The 27,810-nt window shown below is 37.3% G+C and overlaps 1 protein-coding gene across 9 annotated transcripts in view; it reads left to right on the forward strand.

The window, feature by feature from the left end:
• Positions 1-27,810, forward strand: part of TANC2 (tetratricopeptide repeat, ankyrin repeat and coiled-coil containing 2) — a 379,268-nt gene that overhangs the window by 11,363 nt on the left and 340,095 nt on the right. The window contains exon 1 of one of the 9 annotated variants that reach the window (XM_045044004.1): positions 12,262-12,731. The exons of the other annotated variants lie outside the window; for them this stretch is intronic. The gene's annotated coding sequence lies outside the window, so the exon portion shown is untranslated. Of the gene's footprint in view, positions 1-12,261; positions 12,732-27,810 lie in introns of those variants that run through there. 9 annotated transcript variants of the gene reach the window in all.

Raw genomic sequence — 27,810 nt, forward strand, 5'->3', positions numbered from 1 at the left:
TTATGAAAGATTTGATGAGAGCTGAGAGAATTCTTAAATAACTGTAAACTTTAAAGATTCTTATAGAAGTGAGATGCTGTTGGGCAGACTCCTGGTGTGCATACCTTTTGGGCTGTTTCCCTTTAAGTACCACAAGCTTGACAAAAATTAGTTTTTAATCTCCTCCATAAAAGAGCAAACAGTGGCATTTCTTTGAGACAGTGAGCCCAAGTTCTTTTTTTCAATTCGATCACGTAAATGTTTTCAATTTTTATAAACATTTCTCACATTTGTTAATAACTGGAATTTTCTATGATAACTTTATCCATCACCCATGTCACATGTTGGTAGCTTTTTGTAATTTTTCTTTTTTAAAAAGTTGTAGGTGGCAATCAGTTAAGTGGTTGCTACTTTTTTGTGTGATTTGCTTAATAAAAATGGCCTTGTTTATTTACAATGTAAAATAATACATTAGGAAAAGTTTGCCTCTCTTTAGTATAGCTATAAGAAGTTAACTATTCACAATCCCATTTTTTCCTGAGTTTTAATTACTTCTGTGACATTTTTCCCATTTATGCTAATCAGTGTATCATGCATATAATTATTCATTGAATATTTTTTTACTCACTTTTTCTTAGTTTTATCCTTATTTGTCAAAATATCCATGAACTGATAAGTTTGTGCTAGTTATAAGTTTGTGCTGGTTATAAAATAAAAACTAGTTCATCATGAAGTCATCTTGCTTAATGTACTTGAGAAAGGCCATTCTTATGCAGCTTTGGTTCCAGATTGGATTATTTTGTATTTTTTTTTTTTAATTTTTTTTTCAACGTTTATTTATTTTTTGGGACAGAGAGAGACAGAGCATGAACGGGGGAGGGGCAGAGAGAGAGGGAGACATAGAATCGGAAACAGGCTCCAGGCTCTGAGCCATCAGCCCAGAGCCTGACGCAGGCTCAAACTCACGGACTGCGAGATCGTGACCTGGCTGAAGTCGGACGCTTAACCGACTGCGCCACCCAGGCGCCCCTGTTTTGTATTTTTAAATAAATGAACTTCATAATGATTCCTCTCCTTGCTTACATAATTTAATTCTAATTTTGTCTTTGGATGTATTAAAGGTAGATATTTATTAGTTGTCAACAAATGTTAATTGTCATTACTTTTAATCTCCTCACCCTCCCAACCCATTCTAGCTTTATAAAAAAATTATAAAGGTAATTCTCTGCTTGCAACCCTGAAAATAAACAAACTAGGGTGAATAAAGGAAAAGTTAGTATTTTCCCTTCCCCTCAGGTCTCTCCCTTCTCTAGTTTTCCTCCTTGGTGTAGCCAACATTAACGAACACTGAGTATTTTTCATCATCTTTTTCTCACTCAAAAACACATAAGTATGTACACATACCTATACAGGCTTTTTGTAACTTGCTTTATTCATTTACAAACATATCATGGTATCTCTCCAGTGTAGTAAATGGAACTCTAATTGTAAAAAGCTCAATAACATTCTGTAGGGTACCACACCATAATTTATTCTGTTGTTACATAACTAATGGATATTAAGAATCTTTCTTTCTTTCTTTCTTTCTTTCTTTCTTTCTTTCTTTCTTTCTTTCTTTCTTTCTTTCTTTCTTTCTTTCTTTCTTTCTTTCTTTCTTTTCTCTCTCTCTTTCTTTCCTGTTACATTAGTCCATTCTTACTCATGACCAGAGAAGCAAACATTCTATATAAAATGTTGACAAGATAAAACTAGTAGTATATTTAAAAGATAATACATCAGGGGCACCTGGGTGGCTCAGTCAGTTAAGCGGTTAAGTGTCCGACTTTGGCTCAGGCCATGGTCTCCTGGTTTGTGAGTTCGAGCCCCACTTCGGAGCCTGGAGCCTGCTTTGCCTGCTTTGTATTCTTTGTCTCCTTCTCTCTCTGCCCCTCCCCCACTTGTGCTCTGTCTCTATCAAAAATAAATGTAAAAAAAAAAGTTCAAAAGATAATACGTCAGTGTTTATTCCAAGAAGGCAGGGACAGTTAAATAGTAACATAATTTAACATATTAACAGATTACAAGATAAAAACTATATGAGTATCTCTCTCTTTTTGGATGAGTTGGAGGACTTTGTATTGTATTTAGACAAAATAGCATAGGGAAATGCCTGCCCATGCAGATAGTAGTCCAAGTTTTGTACAGTTCTTTGACCCTCAAGGTGATAAGCAGAAGCCTTTTTTTCCAGAGTCTTTGTGGAGACTTTGTGGGGCCTTTCTGCTTTGACCTTGGCCTAACTACAGGACTTTGGTTGCTAAAGCCTGGTACCTTTGACATATGGAAATAAGTATACTTCCTGAGACTGGGATGGATGATAAGGGTGAGCCTATCCAACTTAGGGCTGGCACTCTTTGTGATCTTGTGTTTGATTACTTTGGGCGTAATGAGCACCTTGTTGGCCTCTGTACTGGTGCTCATTGTTTGGAAACATTGGTCTGAATCATTTTGAGGCCTTTCTCATGCTTGTTGGCAAAATATGCATTCCTTAGGATCTAAGTTTCTTGAAGCTTTCTAGGACTGGTTGGTTGTATATAATATTCTTGGATTTGGCCATTTCTATACTGGCAGCCACAACTCTGGGAGTGGTAGAGACTGGAAAAAAAGAGACCCATGACTGTCATAATAGATGCCAGAAAAGCATTTGGAGTAATATCCTCAGTGGATGTGGCATAATTTCTGAGTTCTTGCTTGAGTGAAAATGCCCATCTTTTATCTTGATCAGTGAATGATATCTTGGCTAGATAGTGTTCTTGGATCATCATTCTGTTTTTTTTTTTTCCTGCTTTATAACATGTATACCTTATACCACCATTTTCAAGCTTGTGCAACTGATAAGTTTGATGCCTTTCTCCTTTCTTTATAAGTAACTGGTTCTTTATCTCCCACACAGTCTTGCCACGCTTATGTGGTCTGAGATTATCAGATCTAATCTCATTATGCACTTGATCCCTTTTATATCATGGGAAAGCCAGTACTGCCCATTCATCTTGCATTTCCTGGACTCCTGCCTATATTACTGTATTTTCCCCTTTCTGATCCCAGTTTTCTCCTTTTCTTTCCTTCTTATTCTTTAATGTTTAGTAGTAGTATAGTAAAATCATTTTAGTGATTCTGAGTTGTTATTCTCAGGTACAAATTGTTCTTTCAAAATGTAGTTTCAAATATTTATTTCAGGAAAGTTTTTTGACATACTGTTTTTTACTATTCTGTTTTTTGTTTTGATTTCCTTCTTCAGGGATTCCTATCACTGTATGTTCCATCTTCTTTGCCTGTTTTCAGTATTTGCCAGTTTTTCTCAAATCTTTTTGATCTCTTTGAGTCTTAAATTTTTCTTTTTTTTAACCTATTTTTCTTAAGGGATTATCTGTTTTTATTCATTCTTGTCTTCTGGAATGATTCTTTCCTTTTGTTTTTAATTATTTTGTGTCATGTCATCTCATTTTGAGTTTTTATAATTCTTAGATCTATTCTTTCATGTCTTTTGTCATTTTCTTAAGGTCTTTTAGTTCATTTTGAAATGGCATGTTACAGAGTTGGTCTTTTATGTGGGCACGTCTTTCTGGTATGCTTTTATTGTCTGTAGGGATGTTGTTATTATTTTAATGTTTATTTATTTATTTTAGAGAGGGAGAACAGGGGAGGGTCAGAGAGAGAGAGAGAGAGAGAGAAGAAAGAGAGAATCCCAAGCAGGCTTTGTGCTGTCAACACAGAGTGCGATGCTCGAACTCATGAACCATGAGGTCATGACCTGAGCTAAAATCAAGAGTCTGATCGACTGAGCCATCCAAGTGCCCCTGTAGGGATGTTATTCTGCTCCTTATTCTTTCTTCTTGTAACTTAGTATATGGAATTGACCTTGATACTTTCTGTGATTCATTTTTATTTGAAATTAATTTCAAAAAATCTTTTAGAAAATGTCTAGGTTTAGGAAATCTTCTAATTTCATAGAGCTTTTTCTGTGATTGTTTTTGTGTAGTGTTAAAAAATATGGTGGCTTGTATTCTGAGATTTCCTGGCCTTAACTCTCCTCTAGTAGTTTTGTTTGGACCTTCTCTTTCCTTCATCTCTCTTGTTTGATCCCAATTTTCACCCTTTTGTGATCATTAAACCCTTTCTCTCTGCCTTCTGGAGTTCATCTGCAAAACTCCCTTTGTCTTTAACCTCTTCTCTAAACATGAATACCTTCTTGCTATAAGTAAAACTTCTCCCCTGAGGGCCATACTTCCCCATAGAGTTCTAAAGTGGTGGCTCCTCCTATTGATGTGGGTTAAGTGTTCTCTTTGCTTTCTCATAGTTGCTTCTAGACTTCTTTGGGGGCTTACTGGTACTCTTCTACTCCAGTTATGATTATTGGTATCTTCAGTATCCATACAGATGACCCTTCTGGTATTCTGTCTTCTTCACTTCCTCTCCTCTGCTGATCTTGTCCTTTGCCTCAGCCGTTGACTTCTGTGGCATATTCTGTGCAGATGTTTTTAAAACCCTCAGTGCATCTGCATTAACTGGGAAGCTTTGAGAAACTACAGGTGCCTAAGACTCACTCCCAGAAATTCTGATTTGGTTAATCTGGGGTGTGGCTTCATATGTTATATTTAACAGTTTTTCAAGGTGACTTTAATGTGCAGCCAGGATTGAGAGTCACTGTTCTAGAACTCCTTATTACCAATAGCTACAATTTTCTGTAATATAATTTCTGGCATTTTACTCTCCAACTATCACCTCCAGTGTTTCTGGCTCACTTCTAAGTACCCAACAATCTTGATTCTTTGACCCCACTGGGACCTTTAATTTACCACCTTTTCACTGTTTCTCAGGGCATACATGTCCTCAGTTCCTTTTCTGACTTGCTGAATTCTGATTATAATTGCTCTTCTGCATCTATCCTCAACCCTCTTCATCTCTTTCCCTTGGTTGTTCTTGCCTGGTAAAACCCGATCCTGGTTAAAACCAACCCTCCTTTTTCACATCTGCACACTTGTAGCTGTATATGGCTCAGTAAAACAGTCATGTTGACTTTAAATTCTTAGTACCCAGTGACTTTTAACTTCATTTTAGTGCTGCCAAGCTATCCTACTTTATTATTCTAGTTCTTCCACACTCCCATTTGCTTAGTTGATTATATCTGTTCCTTGCATGCAAATCTTCATCATTTCCCTTTACATCCTCTCTTTCAGCCGGTGACCTTCCTTTCTATTTTATTAAGAAAATAGAAACATTCTTCCCACCACCTGCATCTACCAGTTATTGTGAATTAACTGTCTTTTCTTCTATCGAAGGTCATTCCCACCAATTGTTCCTTTGAGCCCATCCCTTCTTGCCTTCTCAAGGACATTCTTCCTGCAATTCTTCCCTGTTATTCCTTTTCTGGATCACTGTCAACAGATTAAGAGCATATTGTAATTTCTTTCATTTGAAAGAAATGCTCTCTTGACCTTACTAACCCTTCCGGCTGTTATCCCATTTCTTTTCTCATTTATACCAGACTCCGGAAAACAGTTTTGTTTACCTTATCCATCTTTCTTTTTTAAATAGTTTAATTAATAGTGTAGAGGTGTAATGTACATGTTACAGAATTTACTCGTTGTAACAGTATGATTTACTGATTATAGGTAAATCTATAGAATTGTGCAGTTATCACCACAATCCAGTTTTACAGTATTGTGATCACTCCCCAAAATTCCTCTGAGCTTATTTGCGTTCCATCTCCATTCCTAACGCTAGCCTTAGGCGACCACTCATCTTTCTGTTTCAATAAGTTGGCCTTTGGACATTCATATAAATGGAATCATAAGTGGGTAGTTTTGTTTTATAATATGCAGTCTTTTGCTTCTGTCTACTTACACTTAGCATGATGTTTTTGAGGTTAATCCATGTTGAGCATGTGTCAGTATGTCATTCCTTTTTATTGCTGAGTATTTTTGCATTGTATGGATGCAAAATGCCATCATCAAATGATGGGCATTTGAATTGTTTCCAGTTTTTGGCTTTTATGAGTAATGCTGCTGTAGTCATTCATGTATAAGGCTTGGTGTGGATATATGTTTTAATGTCTTCTGGATAGATTCCTAGGAGTGGAGTTGCTGGGTTTGTGATCCATTTTGAGTTAATTTTTGGAGGTGGTGTGAGGTAAGGGTCTGAGGTTTTTTGTTTTTGTTTTTGTTTTTTTTTTAATGAATATCCAGTTGCCCCAACACCATTTATTGAAAAGATTATCCTTTCTTCCTATGAATTGTCTTGACACAATAAAAAATGTACATATTACAAAATTTACCCTTTGTATTTGGGGTATGAGAAGGGATTATACTCCTATGGCTGTCTCACTACTTCGAACTTCCTCTTAAATCCCCAGATAGGCCACTGGGTTATTGCTTGCTCTGAACAGGATGACAGCCTCAGGCTAGGAAATCTGACTGTTCACTTGCCAGTAAGGTGGCTACTTTAATTGGTAGTTCTATCAAATTGAGTCCTTTGCTGCAGTAGCAGCAAAGCTCCAGGTTTTCTTTGTCTGGCCCACCCTGCTTGAGCTACTACTTGTAGGGGGCAAGATTAAGGAGAATGAGAGTAGTCCCAGGCAAAATTGCCACAAGCTTCCATTGTTCTTACCCAATTTTGCCTAGTTTGCTTGAATAAACATTTCTTTGTTGTATGCCTTTGGTTGATTTCCAGAGTGCTATAAAGTCAGATCTCCATTCTCTTTGAACCCATCCCAACCAGGCTTCCTCTCCCACCGTTTCACTGAAACTGCTTGTTATGGTCATCAGTGGCTTTCATTTTGCTCAATCCAGTGATCCTTTTTCAGTCTCTGTCTTGCTTGATCTGTCAGCACCGTTTGATAGAATTGATTACACTCTCTCCTCCTTGAAGTCTTCGACTTCCAAAATACTTGGTGGTTCTGTGTCACGGGATACTTTCTTTTTGTGGATTTCTTTCACTTAGTCCTCTTCATCTCATAGCCTATAAAACTTGTAGTGCGCTAGGAATTTTATCTTTCCTGAGGACATTATTTCTCTTTCTGCCCTCTCAAGTGATGCCTTTCCTTTTTTTTGTTCTCCTAACCCTCATGCCACTGGATATGGAGATAGATACTCTCTTTATTCCCCTTTTCAGCATTGAAATCATTCTCTTCCCTAAAATTCTTCAGCTTTGAAATTCACGTCACCACATTTTATTTACTACAAACCCTGTTGGTGTTGACTGGATTTTCTGGTTCACCCCCATACAGTGACTTCTGATGGTTACCACCTGGAGTTAGGTCACACTTCACAAGTTAAGGGCATAGTCCTCCACTAGACAGCTCTCACTTCAAATACCAGCTTCAGGCTTGGGGGTTCCCAGAATCATCCTCATTTCTAACCAACTGGCTGTAAAGTAAATGTGGGGATTCCTGCTACTCCCTCACAGTTTTACTGTGGCAAAAAGGATACAAAACAGAACCAGCCAAAAGAAGGGACACAGAGGGTAAGGTCTAGGAAGCTCTCAAATGTGCAGCTTCTGGTGTCCTCCCCCTTTGGAATCAGGACACATCCTCCTCCTGGCACATCTTTCTTCTGGCACATCAGTGTGTTACAGTACATAGACTGTTGCTAACCCTAAGGCTCACCCACACTTTGGTGTTCTGGGTTTTTATTGAGGCTTTGGTATGTAGGCATGATTGATTAAATCATTGGCCACTGATTAAACTCAGTCTCCAGCCACCTCCACTCACTGGACGGCAGGCCTCTAATTATATAGTTGGTCTTTTTGGTATAGCCAGCCCCCATCCTGAGTCATTTTGTTAGCACAAACTTTTTAGGGGCCCGCTATGACTCATCTCATTAACAAAAGCTATCAGGTTCCATCATGAATAACAAAGACACTCCTATCACTCAGAAAAAATTCCTAGGATTTAAAGACTACCCCCCAGTAACTGGGAACAAAAGCTAGCCAAATTTCTTTATTACATAGGATTCCTTCCCTCTTCTTACTTTTTGGTTTTATTTTGTTTATACTCCCCTTCTCTCTCACAGTACTATTTCTGATTTCAATTCTTGGTCATTGCAACCATGTAGATAGTTTTTCAACATTCAGATCTTTCAGTTCTTTGGATTTCAGTTTTTGAATCTCTTTCTGTGATCTTGTCTTCCACCTCCCCTAAATCATTATGACTACCAAAGTTATTCCCTAGCAATAATAATTGCAGCCTCTCCATAATTTCAGTTGTATGTGTCCCACTCTCTGGCCACTACTTGCTATCTTTCTAATCTTTTCCCCTTTAGTACCCTGACTCCCATAATTCTTTAACCCCACTAGGACCTCTTATCCAGTGATTCAGCCACCACTTCATTGACTCTTTCTCTTGATAACTTCTTTCCCTTCCTTACTCAAGTCACTTATAATCATAGTTCTCCCTTGCACATACCTTTGACATCATTTCTTCTCTCTTGATTCATTGTTCTTGCTGTGCCAAAACCACATTCCTAGTTAAATCCACTTACGACCTCTTCCATGCCTGCACCCATGAAGCTGAAATGTGGTTGGTGTAAAACATGCAACCTTGCTCATTGGTTTTGTTTTAAATTCATGGCCATAAACCTCAAGTGGAACCATAATGTTTCCAGATAATCATGCTGTATATCCTTAGTCTAGTAGGTGGGAGAATGAATGGATGATTAATTTATACATTTTCCCTCTTTTTTCCCCTCTCATCTCACTTGTAATACTTTCATTCTTTTTCTCAGCTAATGACTTTTCTTCCTACTTGATTGAAAAAGTTGAAGAGAACTTGTGTAGAATTCCACAGTCATATCTACTCCTTTATCAGCATTTACATTCGCATATTCTGACAGTTATCATAGTACTATGTCTACTTCTGTCTGAAGACAGTTCCTTCATTCGTCCACTAGATCATATCCACACTTGCCTACTCAAGAACATTCCTTCAGTTATTTTCTCCTCTTTTAATTTTTTTTCTCTGATTCATTCCCGTCAGCATTCAAACATGTTACTTCTCTCATGTTAAAAAAAAAAAAAAAAAGTTTTCTTGATCTTACTTTCCCCTCCAACTACCACCTAATTTCGCTGTTCTGTCTTATAGCAAACCCTTAAAGAGTTGCATATAATGCTGTTTCATTTTTCTCCTCCCATTGTACTATACGCTGACTAACTTGGATGTAAATTTAAAATACACACATACATACACACAACATACTTTGGTGTTTTTTTCTCTAAGAACAGGGATATTCTCATACACCTCATATAATTATCAGAATCAGAAAATATTTAATATATATGTATATAAATATTCAGTATTTATTGTTGGTATAATATATTATCCACAGTCTGTGTTTAGATTTTATTTCTTTCCCTTAAGTCCTTATAGCATTTTGCACACTGCCCCCCGCCAAGTCTGGGATTCATTGTAGTATTCCTTCCAGCATTGCATTATTGGATTTAGTATTTAATCTGGAGCAATTCTTTAGCCTCTCTTGTTTCTTGTCATTGGCACTTTGGAATATTACAGCCAGTTATTTTGCAGACTATACCTTGACTTGGTTTGTCTGTTTCCTTAGGTTTTATATTTTGGGGGCAGGATACTATATAAATGATGTGTGTTATTGGTGCATCCTATCAGGAGGCATATAATTCTGATTGGATCTGTTATTGATCATGTTAACTTTGATCATTTGGTTCAAGTGTTGTCCACCAGTTTTTTTCTACTATACAGTCATTATTTTATTTTTGTAGTATATGAATAATTCATTGGAAGATATTTTGAAATTGCGGTTGATCTTTAAATGATGCAGGAGTTGGGGATGCTGACCCCTTCATGCAGTAGAAAATCTGGGTATAACTTGGCTCCCCAAAAACTTAACTAATAGCCTGTGTGACCAGAAGCCTTACTAATAACATGGACAGTCAGTTGACTCATATTTTGTATATTGTATTGTATATACTGTATATATTGTATATACTGTATTCTTATAATAAAGTTAGCTACAGAAAAGACTATGTCATTAAGAAAATCATAAGGAAATGAACATGTCATGGGAATAACAGGTACATCATAGGGAATATAGTCAGTGGTATTGTAATAACGTTATATGGTGACAGTAGCTACCCTTACAGCCAGCATAGCACAGTGTATAGAGAAGCTAAATCTCTATGTTGTACACAATGTTGAAATGAATGTAACATTGTTTATCAACTGTCCTCAAATAAAATTTTTTTTCTGTTTTTAAAAGTTTATTTGAGAGAGAGAGAGAGCGAGCGAGAGAGAGTGAGCGAGCGTGTGAGCACTGGAGGGGCAGAGAGGGGGAGAGAGAGGAAATCCCACGCAGGCTCTGCACTGACAGCACTGAGCCCTATGCAGGGCTTAAACTCACGAACCATGAGAACCAAGAGTTGGACATTTAACTGAGCCACCCAGGCGCTCCTCAAATAAAAAATTTTTTTAAAGATTAAAAATAATTTTAAAAAAGGAAAATCATTAAGAAAGAGAAAATACATATGTAGTACTATACTGCATTGAAAAAAATCCATATGTAAGTGGACCTGTGTAGTTCAAATCTATTTGGTTCAAGCATCAACTGTATGTAATCTCGTTGCTCATCAACTTTTACCTACTTGTTTTAGTATCATTACTAATTCTCACTGGAATTAATTATTATTACTAGGATGGCTGCAGAATAATGATTCTCTAACTCAGCCATTTTTTCTGCATTTATTAGTTGATATTTAAATTGGAAAAAATCAAGTGTTTTTTTCTTCTTAAGTAGGGAAAAAACCAGGTATGTGCTACTTTGTTTTTCTCTTGTGTGTCTATTTTAACTATTTACACAAAATATTTTATTTCTGACACTTCTAGTCACCAAATGTGTGGGGGTTTCTCCTTACAAAAATAAACAAATCTCTGACACCAGCTGAGTGTCCTACAATTTAATTCAGTTCTCACACTATGCTGCCCAAACATAGTGTCGGATCTCACAGGTAAGGGCTCTGTTTCATGAGAGTCTCTCCCTTACCCCAACTTAAGATGCCAGTGTCAGGCTCAGGTTATCACCTGTGTTTGTGACCAACTGGCTGTAAATTAGATGATGGTCTAATTAGACATGATCTCCCTCCTCGGGTTCACATAATTTTCTAGAGTGGTGCATAGAACTCAGGGAGACACATTTACCAGTTTATTAAAGGTCATGATAAAGAGTACAGACAGCTAGATGAAGAGGTACATAGGGTGAGGTAGGGGAAGGTCCCAAGTGCAGGAGCTTTTGACCTGGTGGAGTTTAGGTGTCACCCTCCTTGTGTGGATGTGTTCACCAGTCTGGAAGTTCCTTGGACCCCACACTATTGGTACTTTATGGAGGCTTCCTCATGTAGGCATAATCAATTACTAACTTTGTTTCTAGACATTCCCCCCTCCCCCGCCCCCACCTTCTTTGGAGGGTGTGGAGTAAGGATGAAAATTCCAAGCTTCCAAGCCTGGTTTGTCTTTCTGGTGACCAGCCCCCACTTAGAGCCATCCAGGAGCCCACCTAGAGTCACCTCATTAGAACAGAAGATGTACCCCTAGTACTGTCATCATTTAGGAATTTATAAGGGTTTTAGGAGCCCTGTGTCAGGGATCGGTCAAAGACAAATATTAGAACAAGAGTTGCTCCCAGTGTGTGTATCACTTAGGACATTACAACGGTTTTAGGAGCTCTGGGGACAGAGACCAATATATGTATTTTCTATTATTTCACAATATTCTGCTATGGAAGAGCCAGCCAAGCCTTCATCTTCCATTCTTTAATTAACAATACGAACTCATGGGTTCCTACTTTTTTTAGTGGGTTATGACCTATTTCTGTCATTTATTTGGTGCTCAAATTGTTCCTGGTTTACCCAGTGGGAGCAGCTTCAGGCTGGTTTCTTGTTACATGCACTGATCATTATTTTGAACACTTCTTTATTTTTTGGAGCACCAAGATATTCCAGCCTCAAATTTTGCTTTCCTATCCCAGCAGTAGAATCAGACATTTCTCCATGGAGCCTTGGATTCCTTATTTTCTTCCTTTTATTTGAGGTATGATTTACAAAGAATTAGATGCAAAGATGTTAATGTTATAATGAATTTTAGAAGTTATATATATCTATGTAACTATTACCCCAAACAAGATATAGAACATTTTTATCATCTAAGAAAGTTTACTCATGTCTCTTTATATCCAGTCCTCTCCCTTCCCCTAATTAAGAAGATCCTTTTTTTTTTTTTTTTTTTTTAAACTTCTGCCATAGATTAGTTTTGTCTATTCTTCCACTTCATATACAGGGAATCATACATTAAGTGTTTTTTGGTCTGGCTTCTGTATCAGTCTGAATCTAGTCAGAAGAGAGAAACTACATAGTAATTTGAATAGTGAGTATTTAATATGAAGAGTTATTAACTATAACAGGGAAATGGATAACGAGGAATTGGCTAGTAAGAAGTAAAGACAAATTAGGAATAGCAGATATACGGAGAAGCCACTACTCCTAGACTAAATGAGATGGAGTGTCCAGGGAAGAGTGCTCCCTCCAGCACCGAGCTGACATCCAGCCTTTGTTGGAAAGGGCACGGCCATGACTCACTTGAATGGCGGAGAAATTGCTGTGATGTCACACTGAAAGAACTTTGTGGAAATCTGACTTCCAGAATTGCTGGAAATCTGTGCCTTGCAAAGGAAAACTATACAAGGGGAGGTGTCTCACCAAAGGTACTCTACTATAAAACCACCATAGGGAGAGTGTCTGGTGAAAGTGTTGGTTGCTGGGTACTCATGGCTGCCATGCAGCCCAGGGACAGGACATTAGAGAAGCTGCACATGCTGTAGTGACTTGATGCTGGAGAAGCTTTGCTACAGGAACTAGGTGCTGGAGAAATCATGCATACTGTAGTAGTCTGCTGAGCAAGCACAGTGGAACACAGAAACAAAACTCTTCCTTCCTGCAGAATCTGTCCAGTGACTTCTTATAAAGCTTAATATTGTGCGAGCTGTCAAAAGAAAAAATATTTAAAGATCTCAGGTTCACTTTCACAGAACAGGCAAAAAAAGGATGAATTTGGAGCTGAGAATCAAAAAGTTATTAGTGCAGGTCACATTTTCTTTGCAATCTCTTACTTTTTATTGTATGCTAGCCATTTTGTATAAAAGAATAGTAGAGACCTAGGTAAATAATATTCACCTCCATAGAGGGGCATGCTGCTGCTTGTGTCTAGCAACTAACTAGAGTAGGATGCTTGGTCAATCTGATTTATCTTTGACCTGTAACTGGGCTTTATTGTTGCCTAGTTAATTTCATTTCACCATTGGCTTCAAATATATTGAAGGTGGTGTCAGGATTCTCTTGTCTGGAGAGCTTAGTATCTGAATATTGGCAAGTTTTCAGAGATCTCTCAGAAACTGAGTCCCCAGCTTTCTGAAATGCAGAAGATTTCTCTCTGTTTTATTGCCTGATTGTCAGATGTTTTTGTTTATTCTTTTAAAAAATTTGCATATACATGCATATTTTTATTTCCTCTTTCTTACAGAAAACGTAGCATAGTATACTACTCTTTTGCATTTTACTGTTTTTTACTTAACAGTATACCTTGAAAATAATTTTATGTTAGAGATGTTATTTCCTTTTTTTTTTTTTTTTTACAGTTGTATACAGTACTTCATTGTGTATATGGGCCATGATTTATTTATTTGATCTCCTATATTTGGATATTTACCTAGTTTCCAGTATGTTGCAATAAAAAAATACTGTGATAAATAATCTTTTGTGTAAGTATTTTTATATTGTTGGAGTATATCCCTTTTTGAACTCCTAAACAGATACTTACCCTTTCTACTCCAGTGAAACTGCTCTTATCAAGGACCTCAGTGACCTCTGTGTTCCTAAATACAGTAGTCATATCTAGATGAAGATTTCATGTGATCTCAGTCTGTATTCACTCCCTTGATGATCTCACTCAGTCTTATGTCTCTGTTTACTGTCTATATGCTGGTAACTCCCAGGTGTATGTATCCAATCCAGATTTATTTCCCAAATTCCAAAGTCATATATCTAGCTGCTTACTTGACATTTTTACTTGGACATCAAATAGACATTTCAAGCACATTTTCCCCCAAATTAAACTACTCACTATCCTTTCCCTCTTCCTCCTAACTATTCTACCTGCAGTTTTTTCCATCTTGTTGTAGAAACTCCATCCTTGTACTTGTTTGGAATGTTGGAATCATCCTTGATTTCTTGTTCACTCCCCATATTCAATCTGTCAGGAGATCTATTGGCTACCTTCAAAACCTACCTAGAATCTGACTGCTACTGACCGTTTCTACCCAGGTCTGAGCTACTGATTTCACTTACCTAAATTGCTGTAGCTACCTTATTGGTTTGCTTCTATAGTTTCTCTTCAAAATAGCAGCTGGAGTGATCTTTTAAAAATTTGCCAGATCATGTTTTTTACTCTTCTTAATATCTGTCCTGTGAATTTTCATCTCACTAAGAATAAAAGGTAAAGTTCTTACAAGAGCCAGTAAGGCCCTACACATTGTGGCTCCATTCAATTCTCTGAACTCACCTACTTCTCTAACCCTTGCCTCTTGCCCCTGATCCACTGGGTTTTAGCTACAGAGGCCTTCTTGCTGTTCCTTGAATAACCTGAGCGTGCTTCTGGCTTATGACCTTTGCTTTTACTATTCTGCCAAAATTTTCTTTCCCCAGGCATCTGCATAGTTTATTTCATCATCACTTTCAGGTTTGTGTTTATCCAGTTTACAATTATTACAACCCTCCAATCTTGATTTCTCTCAGCCCCCAATATTCCTGTCGCCTTTCCCTGCCTTTTTTTGCCCCCTCACAGGGTTTATCTGACATACTATCTTTACTTATTTATTTATATAAATACTTATATAGACTCTAAGCTTGCTAAAAGCAAGGATTACTGACTGGTTCCTTGCTGTATCTGTGTAGAATAGCATTTGCCACATAATAAATAACCAGTAATTACTTGTTGAATGAGTTGAATGAGTTAGTCATATCTGGAACTCAGATCTCTTTAAATCTTAAGGCTTAAATATTTTTCTCAGTTTAGAGCATTGGTTCTCAAACTTCAGCATGCCTCATAATCAGAAAGGAAAACTGAAATTTCATTTACTGTAAAAGTATATTCAGAGAAATTGTTTTAAATGTTATGAATGCATGTCAAGATTATAAAAAAATTGGTAGGAAAAATAGGATTTTAATAGATCTTGTAAGACTCACAAGGAGAAGGAAAGGCTAATATTAAGGAGGAAGACTGGGATTTTGTAGAGAAAGAGATTTAAAAGTGATAATAGGGGTACCTGAGTGTCTTAGTTAAGTGTCTGATTTTGGCTCAGGTCATGATCTCACAGTTCGTGGGTTCAGGCCCTGCATTGGGCTCTGTATTGACAGCTTGGAGCCTGGAGCCTGTTTCAGATTCTGCGTCTCCTTATCTCTCTGCCTCCACCACCCCCCTCCAAATGAATAAACATTTTAAAAAGTGATAATAAATAAGTTACCTTATCTGGTAGATAGGGATCTGACTGGGTGTGGGTGAGTGGGGTTTTAAGTTGTAAATATAAGTTGTCCTTAAAACTTCACCTCTCTTTTTTATCTCCAGTTTAATCTTCTGATTCTGTCTTGCTCTGTCTTCACCTTTTCTTTGCCCCTTTCCCTGATTATTGTATTACTTATCTATTCTGACTATTTTGTTTCATATCACATTCTATACTATATTCTGATCCAGAATTTTATGTTGGTAGTATTATTTTTCAGGTATCGTTTGGTAACTTATTTCATTATTTTAAGGTAAGAGTTCTGGCTGTTATTTTAAAAAGTGACTAAACTTTTTCTTAATCTTTAGTTGTCATTAACTGTCCATTTGAAATTTCACTTTAGGGGCGCCTGGGTGGTGCAGTCGGTTAAGCGTCCGACTTCAGCCAGGTCACGATCTCGCGGTCCGTGAGTTCGAGCCCCGCGTCGGGCTCTGGGCTGATGGCTCAGAGCCTGGAGCCTGTTTCCGATTCTGTGTCTCCCTCTCTCTCTGCCCCTCCCCCGTTCATGCTCTGTCTCTCTCTGTCCCAAAAATAAATAAACGTTGAAAAAAAAATAAAAAAAAATAAAAAAAGAAATTTCACTTTATCTGAAATAGAATTCTTAGTTTTAGTTGTGAGCCCCTCCCCTTATTTGGACTTTTATTAATCCATTTAATTTTTAAACTGTCTCAAATTCATATACTTCATTCCATAGCATTTGGGCATGCACATTGTGGTGTGGGTATGCTGTAAGTATTAGGTGAATGAACTTATAAGATATAATAAAAGTTTCAAGTGTGATTTTTTTCTTCTTTGTACCTCACCAAGGACACCTTTCTTGATTAAAACTATTCATTCTTTGATTCTCTGCTGATAGAATTTTTGATACCTCAGTTTTTAATAACTGGGTTGTGTGTGTGTGCACGTGTGTTAGTTGACATCCCACTGTTTCATTGCTTTACTGATGAATAATTTAACACTACTGATGAATAATTGAACACATTCTGTTAAATGAGAAGTTTTGTGAGATAATTGCCTTTACTGGTCTTCTGGGTATTAGATTCTTTTCCTAGGTGCTTTTACATTCTATATTAGGGTTGTGTTCAGCTGCATGTAGCAGAAACTCAAGTACAGTGGCTTAAAAATTGAACTTCTTCCAGAAACAAAGAAACCTGGATATAGGCTCAACCGACTGAGCCACCCAGGTGCCCTGATTTTGTGTAAATAGTATTTAAGATATTTTTTAGAATGTGATGCTCTTTTAGAAACGTTTATTGGTTTATTTATTTATTTATTTTTAATGTTTATTTATTTTTGAGAGAAAGAGAGACAGCGCATGAGTGGGGGAGGGGCAGAGAGAGAGTGGGAGACACAGAATCCGAAGCAGGCTCGAACCCCAAGAAACGTTTATTGGTTTTAAAAATTTTTTTTTTAACGTCTATTTATTATTAGGAGACAGAGACAGACAGAGCATGAGTGATGGAAGGGCAGAGAGGGGGAGACAGACTCTGAAGCAGGCTCCAGGCTCTGAGCTGTCAGCACAGAGCCTGACACGGGGCTCGAACTCACAGACCGTAAGATCATGACCTGAGCTGAAGTTGGACGCTTAACCGACTGAGCTACCCAGGCGACCCACGTTTGTTTGTTTGTTTGTTTGTTTTAAATACAGCGAATACAAGAGGTCTCCTGCTGCTTGATCTTTTGGATATATAAAAATGATGAGATTCTTGTATCAGAATCAAGATAAACTGTGAATGGCGTATGTAGTTTTATTGAGATCTGTTCAGATAGAGGATTATCACAGCATCTTACAAGGACTGTAGTTGGCTTTTCAAATTAAACTAAATATAATAATGTTCAATAACCTGGGAATTGTCATAAGGCAGATCATTTCAGGTTTCTTTTCTGAATTCATTAGTGTTCTGTGATTTATAATCACCACCTGCCTAAATATTAATATTCTTAGTGTGTCTGACCGAAAAAAATCTAATATCTCAAATAATAAAGTGTCACCAATTTGATATTTTGATAAATGCTTTTATTAAAAATAAACTTGTTCTCATACTGGCAAAAGGTTCCCCATTTTGCTTTATATCTTTTTAATTTCTTATTTGCAAATTCTGGTACTTCATATACTTGTTTGGACCACATTATTCTCTTTGTAGCCTTACTGATAACTACTCATTAAAGTGTATTTGTTTAGCTTACAAACATGTCGAAGATATGTATAGATAGAGATATTAAAACAAGTAAAAATTATTATTTACACTGAGAGAAGAACCTAAGTTCTCTCCTCTTCCTCTGGCTTCTTCTCCCACTGCCAGGGTTCAAATCCCATTGATCATAGTTTGGTTGGGGAGGTGGTGGTTTGCATTAAGGAATAATGGGAATTTCCTCATCTCTCCCGGTGAGGGACTTTGAATGCCAGAATAATTAAACTAAACTTACCACTCTTTCAGAAAATATTTATTGAATGTTAACATGGGCGATAATGAGCAATTTGCTAGAGATACAAAGATGAATTTAGGGAAAAACATTACCTCATAGTACATGATTTGAAGCACAGGTTTTGGAGTCTGACAGACCTGAGTTCACATTCTGACTTGTTTATTTGCCAGCTGTATGATTTGTGACAAGTTATTTGACCCCTTGAAGCCTCAGTTTTTTTGTCTATAAAAGACTCATGTCAGTAATTTTGGGTGAAGTGAATGAATGCACCGAAAGTGCTTAGCACAGTTTTTGGCATATGGTAAGCTTCTCAAAAACTATTATCTACTACTGTGGTGATGTATAGTGAGGAGTAAACACACAATCCAGTGGAGAGAAAGTGGGTTTTTTTTTTAGGGGAGGCTGGGGGCAGGAGACTAAAACATATTAATAAGAGAAGTCACCTGTCACATAATTAAAAAGTATGTTAGATTGATATCCTCCACCCTTGTTACAGTGAATTAAGTAAGTCTCCACTGAACACAGTCTTTTTGACTCACCTGTAATTTTTTTTTTTACTTAGTGTAATAATTTTTCTTGCAAGATATAGGAATATATATGAGAAATCAGATTACCTCGTTCTCAGGATGTCTTAGACTGGACCTACTTTCTTGCTTTAAATCTTTTTTTGTAGGTTTTCTTTGGCACTTAAGCTTTGCTCATACTATAATGAGGTTTTCTCTGGTTACATGTTGAGAATAGCAATGGTGTTCATGTGTAAGAATGATTTTTGAAGTTAAATGCAGTTGATGTATAGTGAGATCGTGTATTAAGGTATATAATTGTTTTGGGTTATAGCCCCAAATACAGGAATTTAAAGGAAAATAGATAAGGAAAAAAATTTAAATGATATACGATTAGGGCTACATAATTAGGAAAAAATAATAAAATGATTCTCACTGAGTATGATTTAGGTATCCCAGATTTACAAATCCAGCACTCAGGCACTGCTCTGACATTTCTTTCAGAGACCAAATCACCACCAACTCTAGTTGTTCAGCATGCCCGGGATCTGAACTTAGAGACAGAAGGAAGCAAGAGTAATATTCTACTTTCCTTCAAGATGGAGAAAAGAAGCCATGGTTTATGTGTAAACTTTCCCTTGAACTTTATTTCAGGGAAGCTAGGAGAAATTATTTTACTTCTGCAAAAGTCTACTTCTAGGAAAGTAGCATTTTAAAAAAGAAGTAGGCAGCCAGTGTAAGAGACATGTTATAAATCAAGAACTAAGGAGTTTAGGAAAGTGATGATCAGAAGATACGGGAAAAATGGATGATGGTTTGTGTCTCCAGTGAATACTGATTTTCAGTTCACACTTTAATGTTTAACAATTGCGTAGTAGGTGCCAGACTGTGCTGAAGTGCTTTAGTTGCCTTAATTTTCACAACATGTGAATGGAAAGTCACTTTCATTTATTTTTATTTTTTAATTTTTTTTAACATTTATTCATTTTTGAGAGTGAGAGCGTGAGTGGGGGAGGGGCAGAGAGAGTGGGAGACACAGAATCAAAAGCAGGCTCCAGGCTCTGAGCTGTCAGCACAGAGCCTGACGTGGGGCTCGAACCCACAAACCATGAGATCATGACCTGAGCTGAAGTGGAATGTGTTTTTTTTTTTTAATCTTTTTTTTTTTTTTAACGTTTATTTATTTTTGAGACAGAGAGAGACAGAGCATGAACAGGGGAGGGGCAGAGAGAGAGGGAGACACAGAATCTGAAACAGGCTCCAGGCTCTGAGCGGTCAGCACAGAGCCTGACGTGGGGCTCCAACTCACGGGCCGTGAGATCATGACCTGAGCCAAAGTCGGACACTTAACCGACCGAGCCACCCAGGCGCCCCTGAAGTGGAATGTTTAACTGATGAGCCACCCAGGCGCCCCAAGTCACTTTCATATTATTAGCCTCAATTTGCAGATGAGGAAATGGAATCTTTGAAAGGCTAATTAGTTTGCTCACACTCAGAAAACTAGTTAAGTGGCTGTGGGGAATGTCCCCAAGCCCCAATCCTTGCCATTATACTAATACAATTAACTGTTTTGTTTGGTGTTAAGAGAGAATCAAATATGAGAGTGTTGATTAAAGACAGATATTGGGGGGCGCCTGGGTAGCTCAGTCGGTTAAGCGACCGACTTCAACTTCAGGTCATGATCTTGCAGTTTGTGAGTTCGAGCCCCATGTCAGGCTCTGCGCTGACAGCTCAGAGCCTGGAGCCCGTTTTGGATTCTGTGTCTTCCTCTCTCTCTGCCCCTCCCCCGCTTACACTCTGTCTCTCTTTCCTTCAAAGATAAATAAACATTAAAAAAAAAAAAAGACATATTGGGAAACTTGATTTTTAAGCTGGTTCTGATTTGGTGAAAATTCTGGGGATACTTAAATAATCTGCCTCACATCCATTACTGAGCCATCTTCTTATCAAGCCTGGTTTCTCTTCTGGTATCTTCTGCTTCCTGTGTCTGTCAGGTTTAGAAATTGGAGGTTGGTCCTGGCATTATCTTTAAATGTCCAAAGTAGATAGTGGGGAGTAGCATAGAAGCCAAGTAAAGATTGTAAGTAACATTTTTGAAAATTTGAGGATGGTTCATATTTGGAGGATTAATGGATTTGACTTTGGTCCATATATCATGATGGAATCATTAAAAATTGCTTTGCAAGACAGGTATCTTGATAAGAGTAGTTGATTTCTTACTATAATCATTATAGTTATCAAAGTGTTCTTGTAGTTAAACTTATTTTGATCTTCTTAATGACAGTGTAGCTATTCTGCTAACTGCCCATAAAGTGTGAGTTTATTGACAGTGTTCATTTGGTTTTAGATTGTTGCAATGTCTAAGATTATCCAGTCATTGCTTTCTAAGAATGTTCGTTAGAAAACAGCAAACTATTTTCCATTGTCAACACTTTAAGGATTGAGATTTGAGTCTTTTGGTGGACATAAGCACTAATATACTCACTTCTGTTATATCACTTACTTTGAAAATGTGAATTATTTTAATGTGATTGATATATCAGGGAATGATTTGACCTTAATGGGAATTTCTCATGCTTAAGCACAATTTCCTCCGTGAGAAATACATGGTAAATGCAAAAAACTGTACCCCACTGAAACAGGTTGCATAGGAATATACAAAATGCACACACCTCAAACATGTACCGGCTATCTCAGTTTACCTTGTAGGTTGTGAGTTACACCCATCCACATTAGGTATTACAACTTTATATATGGCATCTGATAACACTTTTTCCACCCTCCTTCACATCTACTTCCAAGTTAAAACCCTTCTGACACTTCCACGAACAAATCTCAGGTCTTTTTCAAGGCAAAGTGCCATATTTATTGTAGTATTTCTTTCTTAGCCATTTAATTTGTGTAAAATTGTGCTACTGTGGTTTTACGTTCTTACTGCTGGTGGTTTTTTGTTTGTTTGCTTGTTTGTTTTTTGTTTTTTTATTCATTACTGACATAGTTTTGAGTGTTGTGTTCTCAACCCCATTTTTTCCATAAGCTTTCTGGTTTTTATCATGTGATTTTGCACAAAATTTTACAATGGGTTTTTCTATTTTGCAAGTCTACTATTTTTATGGCTTAGGTTTTTAATATTTTATTTCTATATTTTTAATACATCTAGAATTTATTTTTGTATGTAGGCAACAGTAGGAATCCATCAACTCCGTCTGCCATTTCTTTCTTTAATGACAACCTCTGCCACTTGACCCAACATTTACTAAATCTTCGTCTTCCCTTGCTCCCCCTTCAGTTTGACATTTTACCTTTTCCTATACTTAACTTTGGACTCTATCTGAGCCCATATCAGTAAAAGTTTTACTTTATATCAGTTAAAGCTGTATCTCTGAATACCTACTGGGGTTTAAAAGAAATTGATGTATTTGTATAGATGGAGTCCAGTTCTTAGTTTTAAGTTCTATTAGTGTTTTGACATTAAGAATGTTTATCTTTGTTTGATACTTGGTGTCTTGCATAAACTGCCCTAAACACTCTCCGTAGGTCTAAATAACCAGGCTTATAAAGATAATGATTTTTGTGATTATTTTTTAAAATAGGGAATATGATGAGAGGATGCCGTTTATACTTTTTTTCTTTAAGTAATTTTTTAACCCACAAGCCAGCAGAATAATTTTATTTAAATTCACTAAGATTATTTTCATCTATCTAAAGGTGGAGTAGATAAGCATTTGTAGTTTTTATACTACCCAGCATTTTGAGAATACCTCTGTCGCTGAATTTTACATTATATGAAACCATCTGTAAGGTCTCTTACTTCTCTGTTAGGCTGTGAGTTTTCTTTCTTTATATATATATATTTGAAAGATTTTATTTTTAAGTAATCTCCACATGAAACATGGGGCTTGAACTCATAACCCCAGTATCAAGAGCCATGGGCTCCATCGACTGAAACTTGCCCCTAGGCTGTAAGTTTCTTGAGAGCAGTTCACTGTTGCTATCCGTGGTACCCAGCATGACTCTGAGCGTGTTAGTAGACACTTCAGAACTGTTTGTTTATTTAAACTCTCTTATAAACTCCCAACACTCTTTGTATTTCTCTTGTGCTACTAGCACCTTCTATTTTTAATTGTACTCGTCTTCGGTTTTCCTTAACTCTCATTACCAGACTGGATGCTCCTTTTAGGCAAGAACTATTATTAACTTAAAAATTTTTTTCTCCAGTACCTTCTCAAGGCCTTATACTTTGTTCATAATGAACATTGAATAACTAGAAGATCAGAAGACATTTTATTTTAAATTTTATTTGTAGATTAAGACTAGAAAAAGATTTGAGGCAGCCTTGCCCATCTGTATTTCACATGTGTTAGAAGTAGAGAAGCTTTCGTAAGCCCAAGAGTATAATTTGTAAAGAATTTTAGCTAACGTGTTACTAAAATAAAGTTTTTACTGTGTGTATGTGTGTTTTGGTTGTTTCTTCATGTTATTTATAAGAATGCTTAGTGCCTGGACTTAGTCCTCTAAAATAGCAGGTTAATTTTAACTTCACAGTCCTGCTGGACTGGTTCATTATATGGTTTGGAGAAACCAAGGGAAAGCAAATGATGCAGGAAGTGGTAGTGGTAGTTCTGTAAATACTCTGTTAATTTGACCTTTTACTGAGCCTGGTGGCAAAACAGTTCTATAATGTAACTTTAAAATATTTGATTAGAAAATGTGTATATTAAAAAGGATCTAAAGTTTTAAATTTCGTTTTCATGATTTTGGATTTGTTTTTGGTGTAGTGCCATTGGATATGTATTGAGACATTGTAGGTTGGGGGGATACTCAGTGAGAAGCCAGTCAACTTGAAAGGCAAAGATTTTTCTAGAGTGCTCTCTAATCCTTCACTCTTAGAGATCTTATTTGTTTTGTGGGATTCACAGAAAATTTATACTGACTTAATAATTAAAAATTTTTACTGACAATAATAAATAAATACTTTGGGGGTGATTAAAATGTTTTGGAACTAGACAGAGATGGTGAATGTAGTACATGCCACACTGAATTTCATTTATTATTATTTTTTTAAGTTAAAAAGTGTATTCATAAAAATTTTACCTTTATATCCCTTTTAATACTGTACTTATTTTATGTTGGAACCTTTGTAAATTTTTGTGTACATTTTCTGACAGTTCTAACGTATATATCTATCTATATATATATATACACACACACATGCATACATACATATGTCTATAAACTCATAGTTTTAAAAATTATAATAAGGCCATACTTTACATATTACTCTGTGATTTCTTTTCACTTAAGGATAAAACTTGGAGAATTTTTAATCTTGAAATAGATGCACTGCACATTGTTTAAACTGTACATAGTATTCCATGGTTCATGGAATATGTCATGCCATGGTATATGTCCAGAATTTGATCATTTCCCTATTATTTGATCCTCTTTCTGGTTCTTCTTTCCTACTTTAGAAAAGCAATTAATAAACTTTATTTTTAAGAGCAGTTTTGGATTCACAACAAAATTGAGCAAAAAATACAAAAGTTCTCGTGTACTCCCTGTCCCCACACAGGCATCCTTCCCCACTGTCAGCAATCCACACCACAGTTGTACACATTTGTTAAAATTGAACCTACATTGACACATCATTATTACCCAAAGCCTGTAGTTTACATTAAGGTTCCTTTCTGGTTCACTGCATATTTCACTAAATTACAAAGTAGAAATGGCTAAAGAGAGAATTAGTGATTTGCAGATAGGTTTAAAGAAATTGCCAGAGTGCAGTGCAGGTAAAGAGATGGAAAATATGAAAGAGTGGTGAGTAGAGTAGTTTACTACTTCCATTCTGTAGTAAACTCTTTTGGTTCCTGCTCATAGGACTGTTTTAAGCCTGTTTTAATACTTAGAGGGAATAGATGGCTTAAAAAACATTTTTCAAAAATTGACTCAAGAAATAGAAAACCCGAATAGACCAATAACCATTAAATGGCTTGCATCAGTAGAGGAGAAGACTCAGTCCTGTTACTCTCTTCCCCTTAGTTGAATCCTGTGACTCCTTGTAAAATGGAATACTTCTTTTGCCTTTAGTCAGTAGAGTGTATGCCCCACTGACACTATGTGGCATTGCCAGGCCACATAGAAAGTGTCCTTTCTGGGCATCCTCAGTTCATAGATCAGAATTTTGGTTGGACTCTCTGGTCCAGAGGAAGTGTTGCATTCTATAACTGAACTGTGATTTCTTCCCAGCCCTTCACACTCTGCGTTCTCTCTACCCTTCTCCTGTCCTTCTGCAGTACTGATACCATTCTCATACCCTTGTCCTAGATATATCGCAGGCACAATCCACAAACTGAGGCTTCTGCATTAGAGTATGTGAAAGGGAACTCATTGCTTCCATGTGTGGTAGTGGGAGGTGTCTTCCTTTTCTTTGAGAAGTAACTAAGGACCCCTTAATGCCTAAGGAGCATTAAGTATCCGCTCCCTCTTGTTAGGATTATTCTGTCCTCCTCACTTGTGGGATGGTGGTATGTGTTGTTAAACGTGGTCGGTGAATGAGGCTCTTCTCTGCTCCCACTTGGAGCACTACTGGCTCATCTTTGCTTATTAGTGTCAGTTAGTAGGCAGGGATGGTTACTCTCCCTTTTCCCTGCCAGTTCTGGCCCTGGTTTGGTTGTACCATATAAGCTGGCAAGTATCCCTCTGAATCATTAGATATTACTTCTGAGATAGTATACAGCTGTTTGCAAAACCCATTTACTGGAGTACTGTAGTCCCTTATACAATATCCCATTAGTTAGTGATAATTTCTGACATTCCTGGAATAGAAAACATCATTCATTACCTTTAGTCTTCCCTATGAGAAGTGTTCACTTTCTCTCCTTTGCTGCTATAGGATGCTACAAATCTTCCCACTTTATACCAATATTCCACTCTCATTTGGGAGCAGTGGCTCAAGTTTTAAGGGTATGTAAATCAAGACTGCTTCAGATACATGTATAGAACTCTGATGACCTCCACTCCTCCTAGATTTTGCCTCAGTGGTTTAGGGCTAGAAGCTGTTGATTATGCACTAACAATAATGAATACTGTGATCATAGTTTAAAGATCACTCTTGTTGCTCTGTGATATTCTATTTAATGCTGTTAAGGACATGTATGAGGTTTTTATCAATCTATATTTATGAAAGTACCTCTATACAAACTCCTTACATTTTTGGATAATCATTTACCTCAGTGATAAAATTCATACTTATTAACAGTCTTTCTCTTGATAGTTTCTGAATAGGGAATGCCATATGTTTATTTTCTCCAAATCATCTTGATACATTATTGCCCCCTCAGTCATCTGAGGTGGGTATATAAAGGGTTATTGTGCAAAGGCTTATTGAGGTGGTAAAAAGTCATTACAGGGACACTGATTTTTCCAGCATTGTTTAAAATTGCTGCTTGCAGGCCTTCCCCATCTCTCTCCAAAACTAGGCTATAGATTGGGTACCTGCCTTTCCAGTACACACAGGTGCCCCTGCTATTTTCTTGCTGATATAAGATGCTAAGGCCTGGCAGGTTCTCTCTACTCACCTTGGCAAGGGCTTAGTGACAGCCATACAGTCTGTCTGTAATATTTGCTTAGTCTTTCAAAGATCTTTTCTCTAAAGGTGGTGAAATTAGGCCTTTGAGCACAGTCCTCTCTGGGTCTGTTCGTTGTTTGAGAATTTTTGGGTCTGCCTCATAGCTTCTTTAACTGAGTTATGGTAGAGCTGACACTCATCCAAGTGATGGTTTTAATTTTCTCCTTTAGGCAATATAGCACCATGAGAGACATTCTTGTCTCCTTAACTTACATTCTGCTTTCCCGTTGGTTTAGAAGCTTTGATTTTAGTGTGAGATGCCATTTCTCAGTACTCCATTCACCTGGCCTGAGTGGGGCTAGAGGGGGAGGACATAGGCCTTAGCCAATCAGTGTGTCACATTGGTTTCTTCAGTACTACACACATTACCTAAACCACCTGATTGGAGTGAATCTTAGAACAAAGACCTTGCTCTCTTCTGCTGGACTGGGTGTGCTGATGATGGGAGTTTGAAGTTGTTGGGGACCACAGTGTGGAGGCCGAGAATAGGTCCAGTGTGGGTGAAGCAATCAAGAGTTGGATTCTTGTGATATCCTCAAGCCTTGGTTGCAGCAGAGGTCAACCTTACCCCTGATTATTCTCTAAAATAAACAGAAAGTTCTCTATTTTGCTTAACCCAGTGAGGATTGAGTTTGTTTCCTTGATAGAAAGACTTAACTTCAGAGAATACCTTAAATAATTGCTTCTCCTGGGCGCCTGGGTGGCTCAGTTGGTTAAGCATCTGACTTGGGTGCAGGTCTTGAACTCATGGTTCGTGAGTTCAAGTCCTGAATCTGGTGAGCTTGTGCCCCGCATCAGGTGAGCCCTGCTTTGGGTGAGCTCAGCGCCTACATCGGATGAGTTCAAGGCCTGCTTTGGATGAACATGAGCCTCTCTTTGGGTGAGCTCTGCTTCCCCCACCCCCACTCTCACTCATTTGCATCCTCTCTCTCTCTTGCTCTCTCTCTCTCTCTCATTAAAAAAAAATTGTTTCTCCTATTTTTTGTAAGTCCTTCCAGATAGTTATGTCTTTACTAGATGTTGGGATGTTTGTACAGACTCTAAGACTTGATTGTCATGCCTGTTTTTAAAACAAACTTAATATGGTCCCTTAAATAATTGTGACAGAACAGTCTTTTGAAAATGTGAAAAATTCCTGGGATTTCTGTAACTCTATTCTCTTTTTACACTAACTATTACTCCTGCCTCATAGCTGGTGTTGCTTTTTTTTTTTAAATTTAAATCCAAGTTAGTTAACATATAGTATAATAATGATTTCAGGAATAGAATTTAGTGAGTCATCACTTACATGTAACACCCAGTGCTCATCCCAACAAGTGTCTTCCTTAATGCCCCTTGCCCATTTAGCCCATCCCCCCACCCAACACCCCGCCAGCAACCCTCAGTTTGTTCTTTGTATTTAAGAGTCTCTTATGGTCTGTCTCCCTCTGTTTTTATATTATTTTTGCTTGCCTTCCCTTATGTTGATCTGTTTTGTATCTTAAAGTCCACATATGAGTGAAGTCCTATGATATTTATCACTCTCTCACTGACTTATTTTGCTTAGCATAATACACTCTAGTTCCATCCATGTTGTTGCAAAGGGCAAGATTTCATTCTTTTTGATTGCCGAGTAATGTTCCATTTTATACATATATACCACATCTTCTTTACTCATTCATCATTTGATGGA

The sequence above is a fragment of the Felis catus genome, chromosome E1 (assembly GCF_018350175.1).
Source record: "Felis catus isolate Fca126 chromosome E1, F.catus_Fca126_mat1.0, whole genome shotgun sequence".
In the NCBI taxonomy this organism is placed as follows: Eukaryota; Metazoa; Chordata; class Mammalia; order Carnivora; family Felidae; genus Felis; species Felis catus.